The sequence below is a fragment of the Equus przewalskii genome, chromosome 17 (assembly GCF_037783145.1).
Source record: "Equus przewalskii isolate Varuska chromosome 17, EquPr2, whole genome shotgun sequence".
In the NCBI taxonomy this organism is placed as follows: domain Eukaryota; kingdom Metazoa; phylum Chordata; class Mammalia; order Perissodactyla; family Equidae; genus Equus; species Equus przewalskii.
Window position 1 is genome coordinate 10,532,942 of NC_091847.1, and position 14,290 is coordinate 10,547,231.

At 49.4% G+C, this 14,290-nt stretch overlaps 1 protein-coding gene across 4 annotated transcripts in view; it reads right to left on the reverse strand.

Moving 5' to 3' along the window:
• The window catches only part of RALB (RAS like proto-oncogene B), a 69,373-nt gene that overhangs the window by 36,439 nt on the left and 18,644 nt on the right, over positions 1-14,290 (reverse strand). The window contains exon 1 of one of the 4 annotated variants that reach the window (XM_008541205.2): positions 6,399-6,836. The exons of the other annotated variants lie outside the window; for them this stretch is intronic. The gene's annotated coding sequence lies outside the window, so the exon portion shown is untranslated. Of the gene's footprint in view, positions 1-6,398; positions 6,837-14,290 lie in introns of those variants that run through there. 4 annotated transcript variants of the gene reach the window in all.

Below are 14,290 nucleotides of genomic sequence, written 5' to 3' on the forward strand. Positions count from 1 at the left end.
TCCTACCTCGGATCCCTTTCACATGCTCTACTCTCTTCTCACATGAAGCAAGAGGAAGCAACCTATAGTCAACAAACTGAAGACCCTTGCGGCTGCCCGGAGCAGAAAGAAAGAGGTGGAGTCTAGTAAGAGATGAAACTAGGGAGGAAAGTAAGGGCCAGATCATTTAAGACCCAGGAGGCCCAGGAGCTTAGGGATTTTGGACTTTCTCACCGAGAGCACCAAAAAGCCATCAAAGCGTTTGAAGCAAATGGGTGACGTAACTAGACTTGCATGTTAAAAAGATCATTCCAGCTATAGTGTGGAAAAAGAGGGGCCCAGAGCAGATGTGGGAGACGCAGCAGGCCAGAGACAATGATGGCCTTAGGGGACAGCAGTGGACACGGGGAAAGTGACTAGATTTTAGAACTATTTGGGAGGTTGTGATACTGTGATTTATAAGAAAGATATATTTGGTCAGACAGATGACCAAAATACATTTCTCCTATGTATTTGGTTTTCGTCTATAGTTTCTGGCTCACAGATCCCAAAACCCTTAGAATTTCCTGGGTTTTCGTTCTTCCTGAGTTCCTGAAAACACTTCAAAACCATAGAGGTGAAATAGGTGTCTTGTTGTTCATAACAAGCTCGTTCCACCACAACTGGATTTATGCTAAGGAGATGACTTTTGGAAAGCACCTAAGGGTGGGGGCTGGCTGCCAGGGCAACCAACCTTGAATAGAGGTTTGCACATTTCAGTCCCATCCCCGATTTCTGAGGAGGGAAGAGGGGCTGGAGGGGAGGGAAGAGAGGCTGGAGGTTGAATCAATCACCAGTGGCCAATGATTAATCAATCAAGGCCAGGTAATGAGGCCTCCATAAAAACCCAAAAGGAGGAGGTTCAGAGAGCTTGCAGGTTGGGGAACCAGAATACTTCCACGTGCCCCCATGCTGGGCCCCAAACTCCACAAGGACACATGCTCTTTTGTTCTGGACCTCGCCTACGTATCTCTTCATCTGGCTGTTGATGCAGATCCTTTAATATCCTTTGTAATAAATCGGTAATCTAGTGAATAAACAGGTTTCCTGAGTTCTGTGAGCCGCTCCAGCAAATTAAGCACCTAAGCAGGGGGTTGTGAGAAGCTCCAATTTACAGCCTGTCGGTCAGAAGTACAGGTAACAACCTGGTCTTGCAACTGGCGTCTGAAAACCAAGGAGAGGGTCATGGGAACCTCCAATCTGTAGCCGGTCAGTCAGAATCACGGGTAACAACCTGGGCTTGCGATTGGCATCCAAAGTGGAGGGCAGTCTTGTGGGACTGAGCCCTTAACCTGGGGATCTGAGGCTGGCTCCAGGTAGTCAGTGCCAGAATTGAGTTGAATTGTAGGACACCCAGCTGGTGTCAAAGAATTATTTGGTGGTATGGGGAAAACTCCCCCCACACACCCCCCACACTGGAATTGGGTGTAGAACCTTTTTAGAAGTTAAAAAGTGGCAGAGGGGCCAGCCCAGTGGCATAGTGGTTAAGTTCGCGCACTCCACTTTGGCGGCCCAAGGTTCACCGGTTTGGATCCTGGGCACAGACCTACACACCACTCATCAAGCCATGCTGTGGTGGCAACCCACATAGAAGAACTAGAATGACCTACAACGAGGATATACAACTATATACCAGGACCTCGGAGAGAAAAAGAAAAAGAGGAAGATTAGCAACAGGTGTTAGCTCAGGGCCAATCTTCCTCACCAAAAAAAGCATACCTTAAAAAAAATGCAGTGGGATTTACTATAGTAGATACAAGCTCTAAAAAGTAAGTGCACCTGCATTTTAAAAAAATGGCAGAACTCACTGAATGAACAGATATAATTTGAGATTTTAAAAAGGCTTAATATGCAAGTAGGAGCAGAGGTACTATGTTGGCTAAAATTCACTCCTAATAACAGGATCAGCTAACCCGCAATAAATGACTGACCAGCAATCCCTTCCTGTTTTTATTGGCGGAGGGGTGTGGAAGGAAGGAGGGGGCTGATGGGAGAGGTAGGATGAAAGAAAAGAAAGAGGCTACCTCATAGATTAGGGCAGCGAACGGGAAAAGGGCCAGAAATAGGAAGAAAGGAAATGCAAATTGTGCTGACTCTAACAACCTTCAACTGGGTTGGGATGCAGAAAAGCGATTCTCAGAAGACTTCATTTTCTGACGTTACAATTTAACATGACTTATGAAATCTCTTGTTATCAATACGCTTGATTCAAAGGCTATCTGTTATACGAAAATACTAGAATCACAGAATTTTTAGAGATGGCAGGAAACTTAGAGGTCATTTAATCAGGCCTCAGGCTCAGGACTCCTCAACTCTTCTCTCCACCTATAGACACTTTAGAAAAAGTTCATCCGGAAGCTAAGAGAATAAAGCCCTTCTACCCAGGTGGATAATTAAAGTGTATTAGGGTTTCAAAAGAGAAACAAGGAATTGCTAGACAAATAAATATTGTTCAAGGACCTAAAATAATTCGGGGAGCGGGGAGGGCTTAGGTCCTCCAAGATTTTTTCAGCTACTTTGCCAATGAGTTTTCTTTTCAAAAATACACAGATGATTAATGACTATTTTTAAGCTGTTCATCAAGGAGATCATTTTGGCAATAAATTTTTACCAATTTGCTTTAGGGTTCAAAAAAAAAAAAACTCAGCTGTTCCATTTGGTTTAGAGACCAGTGAGATTTGAATTTCTAATTTCCAAAGCTACTGCATATTTGGCTAATTAATTCTAGCATCTGACAATGAAGACCCAAAAGAAAGAACATAAAGTTTCAAGTATAATATTAAAAGTTCTAGAAAAGTAAAAACTCCAGCTGCATTTTAATCTCCTACACATACTTCAGTAAGTATATGAAACAAAGATTTTCTTAATAACATCTGGTCTAAACCTTAAAAAGCAGCTCCCCTCCTATAGTCCCCTCCCACATCGTACCAGGTTTGGTCTATGTGTCGGTGGAAGTGATGATATGTCACCAAGATAACACTGTTTCCATCTTGATCATCCTCTTTCTGTCTGTCTCTCTCAGATCACTTGCTCTGGGAGAAAGGTGGCTGCCATGTGAAGAGCCGTATGGACAGGCCCACGTGGTGAGGAACTGAGGCCAACAGCCATGTGAGTGCGCCATTTTGGAAGAAGATTCTCCAAACCCAGTCAAGCCTTCTGATGACTACAACCTCAGGAGAGACCCTGCACCAGGAGCACGCAGCCAAGCTGATCCCAGATACCTGAACTTCAGAAATGTATGATTAATAAATGTGTGTTGTTTTAAGATGCCAAGATTGGGGCGATTTATTGCACAGCCGTAGAAAATTCATTGAAAAGAGAAATTTTAGAGGTAGCCAGCCACAAAGGACCAAACTACTATATTTCCTTCAGCTCATGCCATATCTTAACTAAAATTAAATAGCTTAGAATATTTTGAATCAGACCTAACTTAATATTTTCTATGTCACTTCCCAATCTAGAGGGGCTAAAATGTACTACATATAAATTGCTCACAAAGCGTTAACAAAAGCAACAGCAACAATACACAGTCATGCCTTGCATAATGACATTTCAGTCAGTGACAAACCACATACGACGGTGGTCCCACAAGATTAGCACCATAGAGCCTAGTGTGCAGTAGGCAGTACCATCGAGGTTTGTGTAGGTACACTCTATGATGTTCGCACAAAGACGAAATCACCTAACGAAGCATTTCTCAGAACACATCCCCATCATTAAGCAACATGACTGTATTAGCAATTATCAATTAATAGCACCTTTTCCTGCATTTAGATTTCAATTTAAAAAAAAGCAAAAACTCCTCAAAGATACATCTACGACCATAACAGAGAACACTCAGGAAAATTACAAGCAGTTACCCTTTTTTTAGAGTATCATAAACTTGAAATTGAGAACTCGCTGGCATTTTGTAGTCGCTGTAGTAACCACACATACCTTTCCTCTTTGACACCCAGCTCCCACATTCTCTTCAGCTTTCTTTCTACTCTCACCCATCCAAAAGCTCATACCCTCTTGCCTACTGGCCTACTTTTTGGAAGATCTAAGAGTATGTACACGTATACACCCATATTTGTATTCCTAGGTGCCAAAAGAACTGAGGACCTAAAGGAAACACCTCATGTCAAATCTCCAAGGCCAGATACTTAGCTGGTATTCGCTGGATCAGCAGGTCTGTGCCAAGCAGACAGCTGATGCTCAATAAATGTTAGTTTCTCTCCACCTCCTTACCCACTCCACCTCCCTCTACTTGATTAGGGAAGAGTTCTATTTTCGCTGGTACTCTGATCTCTTTAATTCAGACATCTCAGCAATACGTATTCACTTTAAAAAAAAAATTCAAGCGTCTTGCATATCTACCAGCAGGGGCTATTTGTTTAGAAGTAACGGGAGCCAATGAAAAATGGGACTTTTTCACATCATCTTGAGAAAAGTTACACTGGAAACCTCAGAAGAGTTCACCAAGATCTCTTCCAACAGTGTAGTTCTGGGTTGTTATATTGTCTCCAAATTTAGCTTTCAGAAAAGGTCTCCAATGATGTTTCTAGCTTACATAAATTCCAGGAGTGGATAAGAATTTAGTAACTGAATGCAAAGAGGTATTGTGGGATTGGGTGATGTGGCACAAAGGATTATGTCAACTCTCTAGTTTAAAAATTTCCAGAGTCTGAAGCCATCTTCAGCCAAGGCAGGAACCTTGGAGAATTTAAGGCAAGAATTCAGAACTTTTCCACTGCTTCCACCTTCCACCAAGACCCATTTAGATCCCATTTAAGGCTCTCATCCTTGTTTTCCCATCTTTGTGTGTCTAGGTCCCATATTCCCCAAATATAGCTAATAACTTATACCCCTGCTTTTTTCCCCACAAAATCCTGGGAAGGTTCCACTCCTCAAGCACAGGGAAATCTTGCTGAGATCTCAGATAAGAGCATTTACTGTTCCAATGGGAAAGGAAGGAAAGAGCAGATGTGGTCAGAAGAAAACAGACTAGCTGACACGACTAAAACCATACACCAGGGATGTGTAACCCTGGCCTTATTCCCACTCCTACCTCCATCCCACCCCAACTACTATAAAGAACACCTTAAACACTCCTTATTTAGTTTAATCCTGGCAAGTAGGATAACTATTATCCCCTTTTTACAGCTGTGGACTCCGCCGCACAGAGAGGTGAAAAGCCACGCTCTAAATCACCACTGATCATTTCAGAACCAGCATTAAACCTGGGTCTTCACACCCTGCCCTCCTGTTCTTCCCAATATTCAATGCCACCTTTCATGGTCACCCCATTTCTGAGAACTTCGATATTCTAATTGTATTGCTTCAGGTTTAAGGAACATTAACTTAACCTGTTTCGAGCTGCGACATCCAAGAATCCTGCTGCTTAGGACGTGGGTCATTTACCTATCTAAAAGACACACTACCCCTCTGATACTCAGTGCCCACTATCTATCCCTAAACCTTAACAAAAGGAAAGGAGGTTAGGAAACTAGGACAAAGCAGGAAGGTCACTGTTCTAGAGGGTTGCACTCAAGTCACAGATAACAACTGAACAATCAGCTATGTCTCTTCCATTGGCAATTCTCAATCAGTCCACCGACGCAAGAACTTCTCCCCAGAAGATTCACCTGATAACAACATCAAAGTTCCAACGTTTCCAGTATTCTCTTGAAAATTAGCACAGAAAGGACACTGCTCAAGCAGTCTGGGCACAGCTATGTCTGCCACTAGCAGTTCCGAAGCAACCACGGCAACTTTAGACTCGTCAGAGGGCAAGAGGAGAGGCGCTGCAGCCTGCGCCAGGCAAAGAGTTCAAGTCCACGGTGCTTTCCAGCAGAAGCCACCTTCGGCACCAGCCCCTATCAGAAAGGAACGGGGACCGGGGAGCCAAAAAACTTTACGCTCATTTGCAAGACAGCACCGAAAACAATCAGACCAAACAACTTTTGGAACACGGCCCCCAGTTCAGCCCAAGTCCAAGTTCTTAAGGTACTAATAAGTTTTTGCAACACTTGTGGCCTTTACCCTGCCCACAGCGGCCACTCAGGGACTGAGGAAGTGGACCATCCTCGGGCTGGAGGCCCGAAAGGGCAGGAAGTGGAAGCAGAGGCCATTTGTGGGAAAAGGGAAGGAGCGGCGAGAAGGGAAAGGCTGGGGCGCCGCCCCCATCTCCTCAGCCCGGAGCCAGTCTGGGAGGCCCGGGGGCTTTCTCCAGAGGACCGCCCGGAGCCGGGAGGGGCCGCTGCCCCGGCGTCGCCCTCCGCCAGGCTCGGGCGCGACGTGTCCGGCCGCCGGCCACAGCACGGGGCGGCGCACCCTACTTCCCCAGCCCGCGCCCCACCCCGCCCGGGGGGGCCCTGCCAGGGCGCGGACACCCTTACCTGCGACCTGTCCCGCGCCGCCTTGGCCGTCCGCACCAGGCCCGCAGCTCTTAAACCCGCCCCGCCTTCTCCTTCGCCTGCTCGCGGGGCCGGACCCCAGCCGTCCCCTGCCGATTTGTCATTGAGTAGCCCCGGCTCGCTTCCCCACCCCGAGCGCGCCCCCGGCGTCGCCTAGGCGACCCTGCCTCTCGAGAGCGCGCCCTCTCTTCCGCTCCCGCCCTTCCCTGGAGGCCACGCCCATCGAGAGCCTATTGGCCAATCCAAAGCGGAGCTTCCTGGCCTCGGGAGGCTGGGGGGGAGGCTTCGCCAATGAGAAGCCGCCTCGCGTGGGAGAGGCGGGCTCGGCGTGCCTGCCCCGCCCACCTCCGTTTCCTTCTTTTCTCGGCCGGACGCGCTGCACGTGACCGCTGGTGCAGTGGAGGAGGCTGGAGCTGGGCTGGGGACTCTGGGCGTGGGCGGGCGGAGGGCGCTTCCCGGGTGGATTTAGGTCAGGGCGAGGCCAGAGTAGTGGAAAGCAAAAGGGAAGGACGGACCTGATATAGAGAAACCTGGGAAAATCACGATATAGCACGCGAGTGTCGAAGGGTCCAGACGGCTGTCGGGACTCCGTCCAGGAGCTCCTAAAGCGGGAGCTCCGCCTGCCGCCACGACTCATTTGGCTAATAACATCCCATTAGCAGTAATGGAGTTACTTGACCAATGCCTAGAAACAACTTGACCCAGGTCACATACAACGGCCAGAATCCTAACCCCAGCGGTAGCCTTGCGGCAGAAAGTGCAGTAGGCAAGCTCGTGGCCAACAGACAGGTTTTTCTCCCACAACCTGACTCTGTCATCGTCCTCCAAAGCCCAGAAACTCTATTTTGTATCCAAATAGGGCTTCACCTTGGGTTGATTTTCCTAACTAATCACTCCTTCCTAGAACTGAATCCTCCCCCCGGCCTGCTGCTGTGCCTCCGCAGGATTTGTGGCCCCGTTGACCTCCTCACTCACGTTGTATCGCAATTAATGGTTTAAATGTCCACCTCTGTAATCTCTAGGGAAGGAAACTATCTCTTGTTCAATTTTCTATCCACAGCATCTAGCACCGTGTAATTAATTCTTTCCTTGTTGATAATTATACACTAGGATACATATGTATTATATGAGAGGCTTTGTGTCTTAATTAGATTGCTGTGTCTAGCAACTAACAGGTCCAGGCCCTCCACCAACAGGTGTATCAAAAAAGCACAGAAGCTTTACTTTAGTCTTAAGTAACTGGCTTAACAAAAAACATGTAACCAGAAGAATATCCTAGTGAATAAAGAGAGTGTCTTTTTTCCTATGGAGTAAGGATTAAGTGCACAGGTTTGGAATCAGGAAACATGGCTTCAAAGGAGGGCTCTGCCGTACAACTAGCAGTTAATTAGAAAGTCACTTAGCCTCTGTAGGCCTCAGTTTCCCCAGGCGCCCAATGGGAGCAGTACCTCCACACTGTAGGTGTCAAGATTTAAATGCGATTACCTGTAAAGCTCTCAGTACAGCACTAGGAGCTTGATGAGTTCTCAACAAATGTTAGCTTAAACTGTGATTGCCACCAGACACCAAGATGTACACTCAAGCGTGCTATAACCAACCCAGGGACAGCGTGCCCTCTCAAGGCCTGTTGTATCTGGGAGTGTGCAACACCACCATAGTGCAACCAGTGCTGTGTGCAGCCTGGTGGAAAGGGCCTGCTCTGGTGATGCTGTTTTATGAGTGCAAGTTTAGACAGGAAAGCTGCCTGCAGCGGCCCACCCAAGGGAAATGAGTAGTTCAGGGAACAGGATCAGGGTCACGGACAGACCAGGTTTCCTGTCCGCACAGCCCCAGGACCCACAGCAGGCACAGGAGGTTTTCTCACCTTTCCTGGGCTGTATAACTGCCATTCCTTTGTATTAGTTAACGGGATGTTACGCAGGATACACTGGGCTTTTTGAGAAATGCTACACTCATTCTCTGCCTCCAACCCCCACTGCCTGCCTCTAAACCTCAGCCCCTGTACACTGAGGGATTCTATGAGAACTCCACCAGTAAGATCATCCACTCAGCTCCTGGACATGCCAGGCCCTAGGTGAGTCTGGCAGATGCAGAGGGGAATGGCAGGACCCTTTAGGAGGGGCTGCCTCACCGAGGACACAAGCCCAGGAGCATGCCCCACCAGGGGAAGAGCAGTGGGAGGCCAGCGGCCACGGCTGCCACTGGGATTGCTCATACTAGGTCTCAGGGGATATTCTTGTCTGCTGAGCTTCTCCTGTGGGAATTCTGACTCCCGGCAGAGCCAGGGGCTTAAGCAGCAGGAATACAAAATCCCCAGCAGGACTCTGTAAGGTCCCTCTAACCCACTGCAGCTGTGGAAAGAACATTCTAGACACTCTGCCCTTCAAAAGTATGTACTGAGTATTGTGTGAGTCTGTAGTGCTGTTTGACAGATATTTCCACTTCTCTCTCCTGAGCACTGGGTAGGATTGAACTTCCTGGCTCCCTGTGGTTGTGTGAGGCTGTATGACTAGTTCTAACCAGAGACTTGTGAGCACAAGTGACACATGAATCATTCTTGGGCTGGAGAACTTGTTTGCTAATGCGAAACCCTCCAGAGCTCTTGTCTCTATGGGACAGTCACTGGAATGTTTGGGAGTGTGGCTGCTGCTTCAGCCTGTGACCCTACAATGAGCACAGAGTCCCTGTCAACCTGCGATGACATTTAGCACGACTGAGAAACAAACCTTTGTGGATTGAAGGCGCTAAGATTTGGGAGTTGTTCTTCTCTGCCACCTAGCTTAGCCTGCTCTGACTGCTACACGGCCCAAGTGCACCAAGCTGGGGACACAGTGGTGAACAACTCGGACAAGAGAATAGAAAATAACCCAAGGAACAAACAAGCAACTCAGTAATTACAAATTGTGTCATTACAAATTACTTGAGATGGAGTGGTCAAAAAAGGTCTCTCTTGGAGCTGGCCCTGTGGCGGCGTAGTGGTTAAGTTCACACACTCCGCTTCGGCTGCCAGGGTTCACCAGTTCGGACCCCAGGTGCGGACTTATGCACTGCTTCTCAAGCCATGCTGTGGCAGGCATCTCACATATAAAATGGAGGAAGATGGGCATGGATGTTAGCTAAGGGCCAATCTTCCTCAGCAAAAAGAGGAGGATTGGTGATGGATGTTAGCTCAGGGCTGATCTTCCTCAACAAAAAAAAAGTTCTAGTTAAAAAAAAAAGTTCTCTCTTAGGAGGTAGCATTTAAGCTAGGACCTGCAGGATGAAAAGGAGTCAATCTTGGAAAAAGCTGGCAGTGAGGGGAAAGAGAGGAGAGTCTTCCTGGCAGAGGAGAAGCATGCGCAAATTCCTAAGGCAGAAAAAAGCTTGGTATGCTTGAGAACAGATGGGAGGCTGGACAGTGCTATGAGCAGGAGGGGAGAGCGCGGCCACAGGAGGGTGGAGATGGGGGTGGGAACCAGACTATGTGGGGGCTTCTAGGTTATGATAAGGAGATCAGAATTTATTCCAAGTGTGACGGGAAGCTACTGACAAGGTTCAAGCCAAGAGGGCCACATGCTTTGATTGAGGTTTTAAAAAGACCACTCGGGCTGTTGTGTGGAGAATGGGCTGCAAGGGGCAGATGTGCGAGTGGAGATCAGGAGACCGTCCCTGGAGTCCGAGAAAACGAGTCCACAGGGCCAAGGCTAGAGAGGGGAATCGGCCCTCGGTGACGGGAGATTTGGGGAGACTACAGGAGGAAGGGAACAAGAGAGCTGGTGACTAAACCAGCGGCCCTTCTGCCAGATCCCAGAGGAAGCAGAGGCAAAGCACCAGAGGTGCTGTGACCCCAGGGAGATGGGTGCTCAAGAGCCAGGCAGGAAAGGGGGTGGGTGTGGAGAAAACGGCTGACCAGTTCCTCGAACATCAGCCAGCCCTGGAGACGCGATCCCCTGAGCTGGCAGGTTTATCTAAATAGAGGGTATTATTAGAAAGAGTCTGACGAGCTCCGACATCCCTGTGGGCGTTTGATACTTGGTGACCACCTCGATTAGAAAAGAAAGGAGCTGCCGATCTACAGATGGAAAAATTTAAAAAGCCATTCTTGCCCACTGAAGGTTATGGGAAGAATCTCTTGTAAACAGCAGAACTAGATAGAGCTCATCTTCAGCGCTTTGGTCCTCTTTCTATTCTGTTTCCCCACACTCAGTGCCCAAATGGTCTCTGTCCACCTTCTGCCCTCTCATCCTGTTCTCAGGAACGGGTCTCATAGGCTCATTCACACGCAGGAATAAACAACTAATGACAGCTCAGAGGGAACCCACTTCTTCCTGGGCATTTGTATCATCCACTTGATGAAAACCTAATCCTACACTAGGGGAAGTATGGGGGGTGGGGAGCAGAGATCTTGAATTCCTGCTACTAGAATGGAGTGATTTATCCCTCCTCAGGAGCAGGTTCAAACCCCCAAGTTCTCACTCAAGGCACCAGGTGGGGTAACACATTGCTGGAAACCTCCTCCAGACCCTGGGCAGCCCCATGCCTTCTTTTCCTTGCAGCCTTCTGCTGGCAGCTACCAAGAAAAGCCCCTGGTGTTTACTTACTCCCAAACATATCCAGAATCTTGACCATGGTGCTCAATTTAGTTATTGCCACTGAAAAAGACTTAGTGGGGTTTTGAAAACCACTTTTGCCATGTGTTTTATTGGGAGCTTCTCTTTCCCCACTACCATATTTCTGTGTGGGCACTACAGTCCCAGCCCGCGGGCGGAACTAAGCAGACGGTCCTGGAATTGCTCTGCTGGAAAGAAAGAGGCCCAAGTAAGTAGCTAGCAGATGAGCTTTCCTCTTCCAAAAGAAATTAATCTACCTGAGAAACACATTCGAAAAAAATGATTCATTTCTATTTTAAATTATTGAATTCGCTGGACTTATCTTTCTGCCATCACAGCTTACAAAGAGTTATCTCCCAGAAATAAAATCCAGTCTGTCTTGTCACTGAGTAATAAGTCTTCATCATTATCTCCAGTCCCCGCTCCATGCCGGCTCATGGTCTCCCCTTCCAGCTTTGTGGAACGGCGTGCAGCGTACTTCCGAAAATCTGCACGGTCAACAGCCGCCACAGACCTGGTACTGACCTCCAGATAACCAGATAAAGCCCCTGCACGGTGACAGCTGCAAAGCACTCGACTGTGAGATAAAATGAGATTCCAGTGTCTAGATTCCGTGCGGAGCTCTCCCCAACGTGAAATATTACCCACAGTCTCCTGGGAAGCCGGCCCCATCTGACAGCAAGCAAAGACCCTGTCAGCCCCCACTCCCTCCCCAGCCAGCGTGTCCTCCTGACCTCTCTGCAAGGTCTTCCCTGGACGCTGCCTCCACCACGAATGCAGCCACGCCTGGCCTCCACTACAGAACGCCTCCTCAGCCTCCTTGGTGACTCCGTCGCCCCTCAGACACTGGAGCTCCTAAGGGTCCAGTCCCAGCCACCCGCCCTTCCCTTGGGAACCGCATCTACACTTGCGTCTCACCCATCCAGATCCAGTCCCCAGCCCAGGTGTCGTCCTGATCCGTAGAGTCAGCAGTTCTGGGTGGCAAGGCAGAGACAAAGAGGACACAAAAACTTGAGTTGGGAAGAGGGATAAGGAAAGAAAGAGTATTGGCTGAAGGCCTGCTGCCTTCAGTGCCTGGCACTGTCGGACACTTGCCCTTTGCTCTCGCGTGAGCCCTCACAGCAGTCCCTCAGAGCTGCTATTCCTCACTTTATAGAGAAGGACCCAGGGCCTCAGGGGCCAACAGGTCACAGAGGACTAAGGAGGAGAGCCCAGAGTCAAACCCAGGCCTAGAGCTCAGCCTTGACTTGCTCTGCCCTTGGCCTTGTGCAGCCAGAGCATTCCGATGGCCTCCCACTGTGGTCCAGGGCTCCCAGACTCTATTCACGGCCTGCCTGCCTGGCACTTGAGACTGATTCCAGCTCCCCAGGGAGAGGCTGGGACTACATTTCAGCTCAGCCCTTCTCACTCCTCTCTCTGCCCATCTCTCAAGCCCACGCCCCTCCCACCTTCACCTCTGCCCCAGCAGGTAGGGAAGGGCAGCACCACCCACGACGGGAGCTGGTCCCTCAGCTGACCCCTGCGCAGCCTCTCTCACTCTGCCCTTCCCACCCACACCTGCCAAATCCCTCCCTGGTGATTTTTTTTATCAGCAACATTTTTTAAAATGTGGTGTTTTTTTATGGCCAGTCCATCTCTTCTCTGCATCTGCTCCAGAGAGCAGGCAAGGCCAAAGGGTCGGAGGTCTCAGGAATGCTGGGTGGCCCCTGGGGGATAAGGAAGCCCTGAGCCAGGAGACCCCTGCTTTGGAAAGAAAGCAAAACTGCTATCTGCAGAGTCACACACCCAGGCCCTAGGTCCTCTTCCTGAAGCAAGACCACCAAAACATTAAAATGCACATCTCCAGAGGGGCCGGGGCACAATTCCCTTTCCTGGAATACATTTTTCTGAGAGTGTTAATTCTTTAGAATGGCCGAGAAGACATTTGGCAGACAGGAGCAAAAACAAAGGAGCAGTGAGGTCCTTGTGGCATCTGGGGTGGGAAAGCAGCATCCTCTGCAGGTGCCCATGGAGGCTGGGCTGCCACCAGGAAAGCTCCAGAGGACAGGGTGGCCAAGGTCACACTCAGGCATGGGGGTGCATACAAAGCCTACTTGCACAACCTGTGCAGGTGACAAATCCAGCTTGACACGCAGGGCTGTGAATGGTAGGAAGCAATTTTCTCTCCAGGTAGTTGTGCAGGAGCAGACGCAGGGCGCAGCCCAATGGATAGGCCAGTGGCCAGTGGTCCATTCCTGCTCTCTGCTCCCCCAGGCCTGCTCCTCCCTGCCTGGCCCTCAGACAGGTATGAGGAGAGGCCCAGGGCTCAGGAGGCCCCAGGGACATGTTCGGGCGAGGTGAGGCCGTGGGGAGCCTCTCAGCTGAGACGGGGGTCCACCCCCCTCTGCAGTTCAGGCTGACACCATGCCAGGTCCTGTGCAAGCACTTTACAACATTGTTTCGGCATCCTTCATTGCTGCAGAGTCTAGAGGGAGGGGTGATTTCCCCTTTACAGATAGGTCAGTCAGAGTGGGAGGCAGCCCATGTGGGCCTCACAACAAAATTCAGGCTCTTTATCCCTGTTTCTGCTGCCTTTCCACCCATGGCTGCAAAGCTGTGTGACCTTGGACAAGTTACCACCCATCTCTGGGCCTCGGTTTTCTCTGTACAGTGAGTAAGTCTCAAGTCTACACTGAGCGCCTGCTATGGGCAGGAGCTGTGCCTGGCACCAGCTGTCAGGGAAGAGCACCTCTGAGATCCTGCACTCTCACCCCTCCTGGGGTGGGCACCTGACAAGATGGAGATCCCTTGGGACTCCTGGCCCCTCACTGTTCTTGCCCCCCAGCTCATCGCAGCCTGAAGCCATCTCCAGGAACTTCCTTGGAAGAGTGGCTGGTGTCTAAATGTCGAGGCTAGAGAATCTCTCCCCAGATCACCTGATGCTGAAACACAGGAGATCAGGTCCTTTGGGGAACCAGAAGCTACATTTGATGGCTGTTTTCAGCCACTCACACTTAAAAATGAATTCCTTTAATCCCTCCTAGCAACTGAGATGTTATACATCAAAGTACCTGCTACAATGTATGACCCATAATAAACCCCAACAAATACTTGTTAATGGATGGATGGATGAGTGGGTGGGTGGATGGATGGATGGATGGATGAGTGGGTGGATGGGTAGATGGATAGATGGATGGATGGATGGATGGATGGATGGATGGGTGGGTGGATGGATGGATGGGTGGGTGGGTGGGTGGGTGGGTGGGTGGGTGGATGGGTGGATGGATGGATGGATGAGTGGGTGGA